This window comes from Oncorhynchus masou, chromosome 21 (assembly GCF_036934945.1).
Source record: "Oncorhynchus masou masou isolate Uvic2021 chromosome 21, UVic_Omas_1.1, whole genome shotgun sequence".
Taxonomy (NCBI): domain Eukaryota; kingdom Metazoa; phylum Chordata; class Actinopteri; order Salmoniformes; family Salmonidae; genus Oncorhynchus; species Oncorhynchus masou.
The window spans coordinates 11,067,274-11,081,170 of NC_088232.1; the positions used below are offsets into that span (position 1 = coordinate 11,067,274).

General features: G+C 42.9%; 1 protein-coding gene across 1 annotated transcript in view; it reads left to right on the top strand.

Moving 5' to 3' along the window:
• Nucleotides 1-5,191: 5,191 nt before the first annotated feature.
• LOC135507809 (catenin alpha-2) overlaps nucleotides 5,192-13,897 on the top strand; it is a 679,445-nt gene continuing 670,739 nt past the window's right edge. Inside the window, exon 1 of the mRNA XM_064927473.1 lies at nucleotides 5,192-5,455. The gene's annotated coding sequence lies outside the window, so the exon portion shown is untranslated. The remainder of the gene's footprint in view (nucleotides 5,456-13,897) is intronic.

A 13,897-nucleotide genomic window follows, 5' to 3' on the forward strand; every position in this document is an offset into this window, starting at 1 on the left:
GGTGCAATCCTCTAGCAGACCTGGGCAATTCCAGTCCTCGGGGGGCCTGATTGGTGATACACTTAGCTGTGTGTCAAACATAGCTGATTTAAACTAATTGCATTCTGACCCGAGGACTGGCATTGCCTAGGCCTGCGAGTGAGTTACTTTTGTGCCATTAATATCAAGCACAACTTGTTATGTCCAGAACAAAAATGTTATATTGCAAAAAAAATATGATATTGAAAGCAAACATAAACCCAAAAGTATTGATAGAAAAAACAAATATCACAAGGAAATAATTTTGAAATGCAAGAAAAAAAGTATTGTAAATGGAGGTTGAATTCTTCTCAGATCATTTAAAAAAAACATTAAGTAAAATGCCTCCAGTCAAAGATAAAAATAAAGTGGAAATAAACACACTTTTTTTTGTATGTTTGAATGACACTGAGGGGCAACGCTGTTACATCCAATGCTTGAGGCTAATGCCTGCGCAGCTGCTTGTACATGTGTACCCATACATACACACTCTCACTCGCATTCAAACGCACACATGTGCACACACACTGACACACATGAAACACATGTAAATATACAGTGCCTTTGGAAAGCATTCAGAGTGACTTTTTCCACATACATAACAGCCTTATTCTGAAATGTATTAAATTTGTTAAAAAAAATCCTCATCTACAAACAATACTCTATAATGACAAAGCGAAAACAGGTTTAGACATTTTGCAAATGTATTTAATATTAAAAACAGAAATGCTGGTATTCTGTATTCAGTATTCAGACCCTTTGCTATTAGACTCAAAATTGAGCTCAGGTGCATCCTGTTTCCATGGATCATCCTTGAGATGTTTCTACAACTTGATTGGAGACCACCTGTGGTAAATTCAATTGATTGGACATGATTTGGAAAGGCACACACCTGTCTATATAAGGTCCCACAGTTGACAGTGCATGTCAGAGCAAAAACCTAGCCATGTTGTCAAAGGAATTGTCTGTAGAGCTCCGTGACAGGATCATGTTGAGGGTAACAAAACATTTCTGCAGCATTGAAAGTCCCCGAGAACACAGTGGCCTCCATCAATCTTAAATGGAAGAAATGTGGAACCCCCAAGACTCTTCCTAGAGCTGGCTGTCCGGCAAAACTGAGCGATCAGGGGAGAAGGTACTTAGTCAGGGAGGTGAGAAAGAACCAAATGGTTACTTTGACAGAGCTCCAGAGTTCCTCTGGGGAGATGGGAGAATCTTCCAGAAGGACAACCATCTCTGCAGTACTCCACCAATCAGGCCTTTATGGTAGAGTGGCCAGACGGAAGCCACTCTTCAGTAAAAGGCACATGACAGTCTGCTTGGAGTTTGCCAAAAGGCACATAAAGACTCTCAGACCATGAGAAACAAGATTCTCTGCTCTGATGAAACCAAGATTGAACTCTTTGGCCTGAATGCCAATCATCACGTCTGGAGGACAACTAGAACCATCCTTATGGGGAAGTATGGTGGTGGCAGTATCATGCTGTGGGGATGTTTTTCAGCAATAAGGACTGGGAGACTAGTCAGGATCGAAGATCGAAGATGAACGGAGCAAAGTACAGAGAGATCATTGATGAAAACCTGCTCCAGAGCACTCAGGAGCTCAGACTGGGGTGAAGGTTCACCTTTCAACAGGACAACGACCCTAAGCACACAGCCAAGACAACGCAGGATTGGCTTTCTGCCAAAAAACGAAGATTTTAAAGTGATTTTAAGTTTACGCTCAAATGGCTCTCCTGTGAAGTAGTGACGCGCAACATAGGCCTAGTTCCTGAAACGAGTCACATATGGAAGACTAGTTGGGTTTAATTATAGTGTTATAATAAAGGGGGATGAATGTAGCCTAGATCATATTCACGTGTATCCATGTGTATGTCAATGATCAATGTGCAGTTTACATTGCCTTTGTGTTCCAAATGGCGCCCTATTATCTATGGGCCCTGGTCTCTGTGTTCCAGATGGCACCCTATTTCCTATGGGCCCTGGTCAAAATAAGTGCACTATAGAAAATAGGTTGCCATTTGGGACATATCCAATTGTTTTTGCAGAACCAATTTGAGCCAATGATAGCAGGCACAATAGTGTGATTTGCACTCATCCAAATTGTATGGAACATGTGATATACAGTCATTGTAATGTAATTACATTGTAAAGATGCCTTTATGTGGCACTAACATTTTCATGGTTCTTGATTGAAATGGCTGTTGCATTTTCATTTCCCATTCGAGATATAATTTCAAACTCCGATTGGCACAGCATGGCAAATGCCAGCTTTAGAACACAGTGCCAATTTCAAGCTGTGGCTGTAGGAGTGATTTGAAAGGGTGGCAATCTTATTATATTGTTCATGTTTAGCCATTTTAAAGTACTCCTGTGACTAAGGCCAGTGTGAATGTCAACACATCAAATTCAAACCAGCACCATAGTGGTGCAGGCACCTGTTATTTAATTATTATTTGTTTTAATTAAACCTTTATTTAGGCAAGTCAGTTAAGAACAAATTCTTATTTACAATGACGCCTACTAAAAGGCAAGAGGCCTCCTGCAGGGAAGGTGGGGGTTGGGATTAAAAATACAACAATATAGGACAAAACACACATCACGACAAGAGAGACACCACAATACTCCATAAAGACAGACATAAGACAACAACACAGCATGGTAGCAACATAACATGACGACACAGTAGCAACACAACATGGCAGCAGCACAAAACATGGTACAAACATTATTGAGCACAGACAACAGCACAAAGGGCAAGAAGGTAGAGACAACAACACATCACTGGAAGCAGCCACAACTGTCAGTAAAGGTGTCCATGATTGAGTCTTTGAATGAAGAGATGGAGATACAACTTTTTTGACAGCCTATAGGCCTATGTAGATTACCATGTTTTGTTAAGCAACTTGCAAGATATGTGTGATATGATTATATAAGGTTATTAATGGGTGAGTCACCTAAATTAGCTAAATTGATATTAATATAGGCTATGCATATATTTTCTCTATGCTCAAAAATAGACCTTTAGACAACCAGCTAATTGAAATCTGAGCCTGACTCGTCTTTGCGCCCGATATAGGTCCCACATACACCTACTTGAATCTACCTGTGAATTTTAGCCCGTCAGGTGATGCCCAACGTATGTTAATGCATTAACTCTGCATGTTTTCCATAAATGTATGTGATGATGACAAATGTATGGGGTCAGATTCAGGCGTTCAACCTTTTGACAGATACACTCCCCTCCATATGTATTTGGAGAGTGACGCTGCATGCTTTAGCCTTTTAGATTTGCGATAGAATGTCTCATTTCAGGTGACAGTACAGAATGTCAGCATTTATTTAAGGGGATTGTCATATATATCAGTTTTACCGTTTAGAAATGAAAGCACTTTATGTATCTAGTTCACCGATTTAAAGAAGTCAGAAGTATTTGGACAAATTCACTTATAGTGTATTCAAGTAGTCAGTTGTAGGCATTTGCAGCTTGTTTTGGTTGTGTTTTGGATTCTTTTTGACCCAATAGGAACAGAATGGTGAATAATATCTTATGTCATTTTGGAGTCTATAGCCACCCAGGCCCACCCATGCCTATGCCCCTGATGTGGATGCTACCATGATTATGGATATTCATGAATGAATTGTGAACGATGATGAGCGAGAAAGTTAGAGGCACAAAGGTCATACCCCCTAAAAAAATACTAACCTCCCCTGTAATGGTGAGAAGATACCATGTTTTGTTATGGCCTCTGAATGGTGCTCTCACTCATCACTTTTCATGATTCATTAATGATTTTTCTTAATCATGACACTATCAGGATTAATTTCGAAGTGTTCAGAAACATCTACTCACTTAGAAAGAAAATGACTCTAGTCATCACTCACCATTCAGTTACAGTACTATTGGACAACCAAAACAAACTGCAAATGCATCCAATGAGCTTGATGTAGTCATTGCTTGCAAGAAATATGGGACCAAATACTAAACTTTGGACTGTTTTTATACACTATAAGTGAATTGTCCAAATACCTTTGACTTCTTCACATGTGGGGACGACGACTAGATACATAAAGTGCTTTCCTTTCTAAACGGTAAACAGATATGGATGCAAATACCTTAAAACAAAAGGTGACATTCTATACTAATCGCCTCATATGAAACAATTTCGTAGAGCCAAATAAAAAATGTGAGCATCACTGTCAAAAGACATATGCAGGGATGGGCAATGCCACGGTGAAGAATAGTGCAGATGCAACATTTGGTAACATAATAATGGTTTGTGCTGTTTGTGCCATTACCAAACTTTGCATCTGCACCGTTCTTAAAGTAAATGTGTTTTTGTAAAATAATTTGTGTAAATTGTTCAAATTAGTCCTTGTGCATATGGTATGGTTTGTTTAACTTTGCAATCATTTGTTTTTGTTTGACATACATTTTAAAGTGAAAAATCTGAGTCTCACTGACTGTTAGTTCAACGTCAAATTTTGATTTAGATTTGGTTGAGTTGTCAACTAATGTGAATTAACCAGTTAGGGCCTAGTCTCCATGGAACATTTAAGAATGATAATATTTCAACTTGACAGGCCTATTATGTTCCTTTGCTGATGCATCACACTGGGCAAAACTGACTGAATCAACGTTGTTTCCAGGCAATTTCTACCCCAACAAATGCAATGTAATGACGTTGAATCAACGTGGAAAACTGATCGGATTTGAAAAAAGTCATCATCGTTATGGAATTTCGTATTTTTTACCCAACTTTTAACTCCCAATGACAAGGTGAATGTATTTGTTGTTCGTTTCACGTTTAGATATAGACAACAAGGCCTGTGCGTTTGTTCTCACGTCCAGTCTTTCTCCTTGTTTATAGCTTGCCCTAGCCATATTTGTTTTTAGATACAGGCATAACCACAATCATTATCAGTCCATGTAGACTATGCGCATCATCCACTTGTCCCATTTTCCAGCGTTTCAGTCACAATTTGGCAACGACACGCATAAAAATGCGCTGTCAACCTACTAGCAGGACGCGGTCTCAACCGACATACTGCGCGTGCGCGCACGAGCGAGTCCGCTGATTTGACAGTCCTTTTGAATGTGCGCCACGCAACTCACTATATTGCAACGCACTCACTATTCCACGGAGCTGCGCACAGAGCGCACGATCAGCACCTGTCCTCCTCTGTGGCTGTGGCTTCAGCGGTGGGAGTGGTCATTATTTGGCAGGGAGCGGCGGCAGAATTTCCTAGACACCGACAGCCGCGCGTGCCGTGCACCCGTTCAGATTCAGCACTATTCTGAAGGGAAAGCGCACGGATTTAGGCGATTCAACCGAAGGAACGAGACCGAGAAGGCAGTATATTTGAGAAATACACAGTAAAACAACACATTATACATCATTTTTTTGTTGAGATACAAGAGCTGTCATCAAACCAGGTAAGCTTTGAAAGACAGCCACACTAGCCAGGGTTTTTCAGAGCAATATCGGAACGCGGTCTCGCGGCTGGGTCAGACGCTACACGGTAACGTTAGCAAGGCGAGGTTGACGCGTCCTAGTCAATTTCTCTATTTCAATGAACATTCTAATTATAATGCATCCTTTTTAAATGAAAGGGGATGCACGTTTAATGCCTCTATGATATGCATGGTTATTTCCCCCCCGGCATTGCTGGGTAATTAATGATAGCTGAACCGTTCTCCAAGTGGGTACGGTACCCTCCAACAAGCAGTGGTGAAGCCTGCACGCGCGCTGTCAACAGGAGCCTCTTGTCGGGCGAGTCGCGAGACCTGGCTGGTGTAGCACGTTAGCTTGATAGCAGCTAAGCTACCACACAGACGTTGGCTGTGTTTTCATCTAGGGAATAATGGGTCTTCCGTCGGAATACAACATGGGTTCGTATAGCCCCGAGTGGCTTTGTGTTGACTGGTAGCTGAAATCATGGAATTACTCGTTTTTGTTTTGTTTTTAGGTATTCCTTTTCCAATCTGAATCTTTCAGGCTGGAGCCCCGTGTCGGTGCGCATCCTATATTTTCGTCCCTACCCATCCGGATAATGCATCCGTTATTCTTTGTCTCGGTGAGGCTGTACTATTAGGCAACTCGTTGTCTGAATATGTCACATAAGGGGCAGGCACAGGTATCTTAATATATATGATGTGTGGCTTAATTTAATCCTCTATTTTTAATACCACAACAGTGGTGCTGTTCAACATTTCTCGCAGAATCATTTTCAATGAGTTAACGTTACTTGACTGTTTTCAGCTGGGCTACCAGGCAGGTTTAAAAGTTAGTAGTGTAGTGCACAGTTGTCGTTTTTTTTTAACAAACACATTTTTCCCATATTTGCTTGTATTTATTATTGACACTCGGTTAGAGAATGAAGTTCGTGACTCAGGTAAGCAGCCGACTGCAAGTCTTGTTTTTGCCTCAGCACCTAACATAAAACGGTGTTGAAAGCTTTTCAATGAAAGCGTTCGTATCATGTGAGCGCCAAAGCTCATACAATACAAAATGCAGTGCTGTAGTACTTTTCTTTATCTACAGTTAGATGGTAAACACGTTTGTAATTGTTCTAAAAACATCCCAATACTAAAATAGGCCCTTGGCTTTGTTTGTGCACAACCTCATTCCTCCGGGCAAGAAGCAGTGCCTGTCCAATAATAAGCCAGTAGTGGTGAATGGCTGACTGCTCAAAAGCAAAGTGTTAGTGTGTGTAGACCCATGTGTCTGTGCATGTTTATTGAATTATAGTCCCATACAGTAATGTCTGGGTTATGATTCGGTGTGTGGTTTGTGGATAACACACACACACACACATTCTGTTCCTGTAACCGGAGCTGAGCCTGGCATCTCAGAGAGCTCCAGGGGTCACGGAGTGGCCGCATTTAGAACTTGAACTTTTGATTGGTGCCCAGGCATGCAGGGAGGACACTCACAGAGAGTATATATGGCTCACTCTGTGTTTTCTTCACAATTGTTTTCTTCAGTCGTTTGTGTGTGTGTGCGTGGACTGTGTAAGGAGTAGAGTACCATTTGAGACACAGTCTTAGTGTTTGGGTCGAGCTATAGGGCTGCAGTCTTACTAGTTCCTTGTTGTGTTGTCCTGGAACTCTGGAGAGCTATTATAGGCTATAGGTCCTAGATACACAATCAATAACAGTTCAATAGGAGTGCATTTTGTGGCTGGTCTCCAGGGAGACAGGGGTGGGGGCCATATTGGCAGGACACCTTGGAGCCTGTTAGTGGTCGTTAGCTACAACTGGAAGGCTTCATGGTAGCCATAGAAGCCCTGTAGCCTGGGACAGAAATGCAGGTTGAACTAAGGTTTTGTGAATTAGGCATCAAACGGAAGCAAACAGACAGAGAGGGACTACAAGGATTTGTCCGAATAGAAAACACATTTTCCCTTTCCGCTGCTAAACATGTTCCTTTGTGTGCCCTAATGAACAAAACCCAGGTAGAGGTTTCTCCACTGCCTGCATTCAGTCTGTCACTCCAAAGGAGTAAGGTTTCAAGGTTTTGAGGCTCTGCTTTGGGGAATGGCCTATCTATGCTAAGGTGAGAAAAACACACACCATAGGATGACTTAGGGTTGGTCATCTTATGTGAAAATAACTAAAGGCTATAGGATGGATCAAGACTGACTTGTGCCACATCGATGGTAATTCTTGACCACAACGAGTAATGTTGCCATGTATATAATACAACGTTGAAGGTTATTGCACTGACAACTTTGATCCCTTGGTTGTTTTCATGGAAGATTGGTCAAATATTTCCATTGATAGTGTCACGTTCTACATTTACATTTACATTTAAGTCATTTGGCAGACGCTCTTATCCAGAGCGACTTACAAATTGGTGAATTCACCTTATGACATCCAGTGGAACAGCCACTTTACAATAGTGCATCTAAATCATTTAAGGGGGGTGAGAAGGATTACTTTATCCTATCCTAGGTATTCCTTAAAGAGGTGGGGTTTCAGGTGTCTCCGGAAGGTGGTGATTGACTCCGCTGTCCTGGCGTCGTGAGGGAGTTTGTTCCACCATTGGGGGGCCAGAGCAGCGAACAGTTTTGACTGGGCTGAGCGGGAACTGTACTTCCTCAGTGGTAGGGAGGCGAGCAGGCCAGAGGTGGATGAACGCAGTGTCCTTGTTTGGGTGTAGGGCCTGATCAGAGCCTGGAGGTACTGCGGTGCCGTTCCCCTCACAGCTCCGTAGGCAAGCACCATGGTCTTGTAGCGGATGCGAGCTTCAACTGGAAGCCAGTGGAGAGAGCGGAGGAGCGGGGTGACGTGAGAGAACTTGGGAAGGTTGAACACCAGACGGGCTGCGGCGTTCTGGATGAGTTGTAGGGGTTTAATGGCACAGGCAGGGAGCCCAGCCAACAGCGAGTTGCAGTAATCCAGACGGGAGATGACAAGTGCCTGGATTAGGACCTGCGCCGCTTCCTGTGTGAGGCAGGGTCGTACTCTGCGGATGTTGTAGAGCATGAACCTACAGGATCGGGCCACCGCCTTGATGTTAGTTGAGAACGACAGGGTGTTGTCCAGGATCACGCCAAGGTTCTTAGCGCTCTGGGAGGAGGACACAATGGAGTTGTCAACCGTTAAACGGGCCGTTAAACGGGCAACCTGCAGTTGCTACTTAGAAATGAATTATATGTATCCATTGATTCTTGAAGAATATAACTTATAAATGCTGAATGAGCTCAGTTCAACTGTCACATCCCATCAGAGCCCAAAATATAAGCTTGTTGTACTCCAATGTTTGTAAACAAATTACATGTAAACACACACTGTATAGACTCAAAACTATCAATTTTGGTATCATGGATGGTCAGTCCTTGCATCAATAGCTCTTTCTATGAATTTGAGAGTGGCTACATTTCTCCAGCCCCTTTCCTCAGCTTTTTACCGAAACAGTGGCGGGGAACTCTTTTTTGCTAAATTGAAAGGGGCGATTTTTCCATTGGTTCCATTGCGCCAAGCAAGATCAATCAAAGACAGCTAAAGTACTTCATATATTTCAATCTCTCTCTCGCTCTGAATTCCTGTGCTTCTCTTCTCATCTCATCTTGTTTATCTTTTCTTTATATGAATCCCCTCTGTTTTATACACAGAGGCCCAGCCTGATGGTATGGTCTACTGCCACACCCTTTTATCCATGTTGCTGGTCTCTTGTGTTTATTACATGGGTCACACCTTTTGACCTTAGTTCCTTTGTTTTGTCTTTGTTTTAGTATGGTCAGGGCGTGAGTTGGGGTGGGCAGTCTATGTTGTTTTTTCTATAATTTGGGATTTCTGTGTTTGGCCTAGTATGGTTCTCAATCAGAGGCAGCTGTCAATCGTTGTCCCTGATTGAGAACCATACTTAGTAAGCCTGGTTTCACCTTTGAGTTGTGGGTGATTATTTTCTGTTCTGTGTTTTGTGTATTCACCGTATAGGACTGTTTCGTTTTGTTCGTTGTCACTTTATTGTTTTGTTCTTTAGTGTTCTGAGTTATAATAAATATCATGAACACTTACCACGCTGCGTATTGGTCCTCCGATCCTTCCTACTACACCTCCTCGTCAGAGCGACAATGTTGTGGCCTCACATTTGTCTTTGATGGAGACATTAGGATGTATTAGACATAACTCAGTATTTGTTGTAATATTCTGTAGGAGTACTGTTACTTGTGATTCAGGCCCTCTGAAAACAGTTGGACATTTTGGATGATGATGCATTTAAAAGTCACAATAACCCTGACAACGACTTTTGTTCAGTTCAGACATGTTGTTTGTTTAGCTGCCCAAAGTAGTGACTACATGGGTGACCCCATAGAGATGCCCCGCAAACCCGGGTTCAAATAGTATTCGTAGGAGTTCAAATACTTTAGCTGGGCTTGATTGAGCTTGACTGGTGCACTGGAACCAATGGAAAAGTGTCCAAAGTCCCAAATCTCGCCCGTCTGGCACTCAAGGCAGGCTCAATCAAACGCTAAAAGTATTTACAAGAAAACAAATGCTAGTTGAACCGAGTTGGTCTGATGATCCTGTGATATGGTGGGAAGTTTAGTTTCAGCAGCCAGCAGTCAGTGCACTGCTCCTAGAGAGTGAGCGCATTGCACTTAGCTGCATTCTCACCAGCTTCCAAACAGCCAAAGACCACACCCAACAGTATACCGGCGTCTCCATAGACTCGGTTGCTTAGTATCTATCAATCAATCAAATGTATTTATAAAGCCCTTTTTACATCAGCCGATGTCACAAAGTGCTAGACGTGCAGCTGCCATGTTAGTTTTCCCTCTAGAAGCCTCCTAGGCAGACGCCATGTTGGAAAAAAAGCACTCAATCATGTTCTTCACAGGGTAGTTAAAAAAACGAGCATACTACTGTTTAGTACAGTTCAGTACTTCGTACTTGAATTAAGAACATTGTAACTATGTAATTAGGGAATGAGCCCTTTATTGTGTTTTACCATAATTAGCCATATTAATTTGTTTTGAGTGTCCAGTTGATAAATTGGCCATTGGGAAATCTTTTAAATCACCAAAGCATGGAAAGAGCGAACCAATGTTGTTAAGAGGTAAAATTACCTGTGATAAAGTTGTTATCGGCTCAATTAAAAAAGGCACAGGGGCGTGAGGGAGTTAGCTAATGGACTACAAGATCGAGGAGTTATTTTAGCAAGTGAACTCTGAGTGGTAAGACACCTTTGTTCATCATTGTCCAGCAGACAAGGCTTATTTCTCAGGGCAGACTTGCTGCAGGGCAATTTAAAGGCTCTTTTAAGACCTTTTCATTTAACATTTCTTATTCATTCCCCTCGCAGACTTCCAAGGAAGATGATGTTGCCCCTATCCTCCAAGTAGAGATATTGATCTTGACCAGATTGAACTGTTAATGGGTTCTTTGCCGTTCGTGGAGGTCCTATAAATTGTGAGTGGGCCTCGACTGACACAGATTAACCCCCTTGGTTCGTTCACTCACTGACAGTGCAGTCGGTGGGTGATGATAGCTGGTTCTCAACCACAACTTAGTTATCCACTTTGATGTTCAGGGTACTTGATCCGTTTCAAGTGCACACTTTTCACCTTGGCACCTTCTCCCCTCCCCCAAGTGACTACAGGATTTTCTCTATCGCTTTCCATCTACAGAATCTATTATGAGATGATGGCCAAGTCCCAAATGGCACTCTATTCCCTTTATAGTACACTACTTTTTACCAGGGCCCAGTAGCAGACGGGTACTTACTACTAGTTGTGCATTTTATAACGCATAAGGTACCCAGTCAGACAAGCAGGGTGATCGGCTGTCCTTAGTATGTTCTAGGTTATCAAATGGCAATATTTTTGTCAAAACCCACTGTCTGTGTTCTGATATCCAGTATGAACCTAGCATTGGGCGTGCATTTTAGTGGCACTAGTATGGATCTTAGTGACTTGTCTGACTCCTAATGTTGTCTAGCTTGGTATGGCCTCTCGGTAGGAGCATGGAGCCATAGATGTGACAGGGTCTTAGGCTTCTAGCGTATCAGCTTGTCTGCATTATGGAAATGGACTATCAATCCTTATCTTTGCCTCATCTATCAGCCTTTTTGAGGTCTGATTTGACAGCGTCTTCTTTAGGCTTCGCATGGCCCGGTATCGAGGAGCCCCATCTTCCTTTTGGCGTGGTGGTATTGTGGTCATTTTGATGTTCTCCAAAGGCAAGGAGATGAAAGAGAAGTGATCAGAATGGACGGTGTTGGCTTTCTCCTTCCTGCGTGATGTCTTTTAACTATTGTAGTAGGTCTAATAGTCTACCATGCATCATAAATGGGCTACTCGTCACCATCCACAGCAGCTTTTTTTCTATACAGGACCGGGCTCTCCGTCCTGAAGGAGCACCATCTGTATTTCCTCGTCTTTCTATTTGTGGTGGAAACAGGAAACTCTTTCCTCTTTGAAGGGGATCCTCTTTTGGAGAACAACAGGGGCCTAGAGTTTAGAGAGGCAGACCAGCAGCCGGAAGGTCAAGCCCCGGGCCAGGCAACACAAAAATGAGAATGGAACTGAACTGGCAGCTGGAAGGCTGCTGGTCTCTGATCCCAATTACCATCTCCTGCCGTTGTGCCCTTGAGAAAGGTACTTAACACCCCACAATTGCTGCTGCTGACCCTGTGCCTCTTAACGCGTGCGCGTGTGTGTGTGTTCTGCCTTTCCCAACCCCGCCAGATACACATTTCCATTTGAACCAAAAGTTATATTCTATTCTATTCTTTTAGCTACACAAAGGATAGACTGCACATCTGAATTAAGCTGCTACAGTATAGCCTAGCCTATAGACAGTACTCCGTCCGTTTGTGTCAAGCATGTCACAGTAGGAGTGCTGATCTTGGATCAGGTCCCCCTTGTCCATGTAACCTTATCCATTTGTGTTGTAGAGAGAGGAAGATTGAGGTAGTGAGAAATAGAGAATGGGAGAGTTATTATCATGCAAAGTTATTTTTGCTCCCATTACTTCACCTGCCATGGCGATGCCTACATCTAAATAGCCCCCTATTCCCTAAACAGTGCACTATGTTTGATCAGTGCATTATATAGGGAATAGGGTGCCATTTGGGATATATCCCACGGTCACTACCAATCCTTCTTTAGGACCAGAGTGGCCCAGTACTGACCTGTGTGATGTGTGGGAGAAGTTGAAGCACAGAATAAAATACAACACTACTATGTTGTATCTCTAGGATCTGAAAGCCCACCAGGGGCTAATTAGTTTAAACTAATACAGTACAGACTCTTTCTTAATACAAGCCCTCTCTTCCATGTATCCGTGGAATACTAGATTAATTGACACATTCAATCTCACTCACTTGCTCTCTCTCTTTCTCTCTCCAGTGCCTGTTAGTCATTCACCTACTATAGGAATACAAATAGATAATAGATAATCCTTTAAAAGCAGACTTTCGTGACTAAACCTTGCTGGCTAGATCTAGGCCTAAAAGTAAACAAGGTCTTTCTATGATTTACAGAAGGCTTAGCTTGGTCATGGTCACGTGTTCTTTCTGATGTCTCACAAACAGCATTCACAGTACAATCATTCAGCATAAGTCTGAATCTCAAGTTGTACGTCAGCTACTTTTCACCAGGGCCTACAGAGCTATATAGGAAATGGGATGCCGTTTGGGGACACACTTTCTCACTATGCTAATCCCTGTGAGGCTCAGTCACTTTGCTGAGCATCTCTACCCTCTCTCTCTCCACCCCCTCCTCTCTCACTCTCAATTCAATTCAAAGGGCTATATTGGCATCTCCCTCCCTCTTCTCTCTCTCTTTCTGCTGTTCCCTTTATCTGCCCTGTACCTGGGAACGCCTTGTTGTTCTTTTGATTCCATCTGAGGCAAATCTCCCTGTAGGGCTCAGAGGCAGGCAGTGTTGTCTACCCGCCCCACACCCCCTCCCATTGTCCATCCTGCCTGCTGCAGCAGCACTGTCTCTAGACACATACATATGCAATGACTGCCACACACCCACACACAATTGCAGACTCACACACACACACAGACACACACACACAGTGGCAGGCACACACACACACTATAGATCAGGGTCCAGTGTGGCCCCCCAGTACCTACTCAGCTCTCAGCTCGTCCCCCCCGCAGTGTGCAGGCCCTAGTGTCTTTGTGCATTAACTTCTCCATTGTTTACGACAGGATATTTTTTCTCTTCCTTTTTTAACCCTGACTATGCTATCTTTTTTTTAAAATGTTGATATATTCAGCACCCCCAAGGAAATATTGCGTCAGAAGCCCTTATTCACTACTGACTGCACAGACACACAAAGGCCAGTATATGCTCACATTAGAGCTGTACTGTGTCTGTCAATCACTCACTATTGTCCTTTTTCCATGTATAG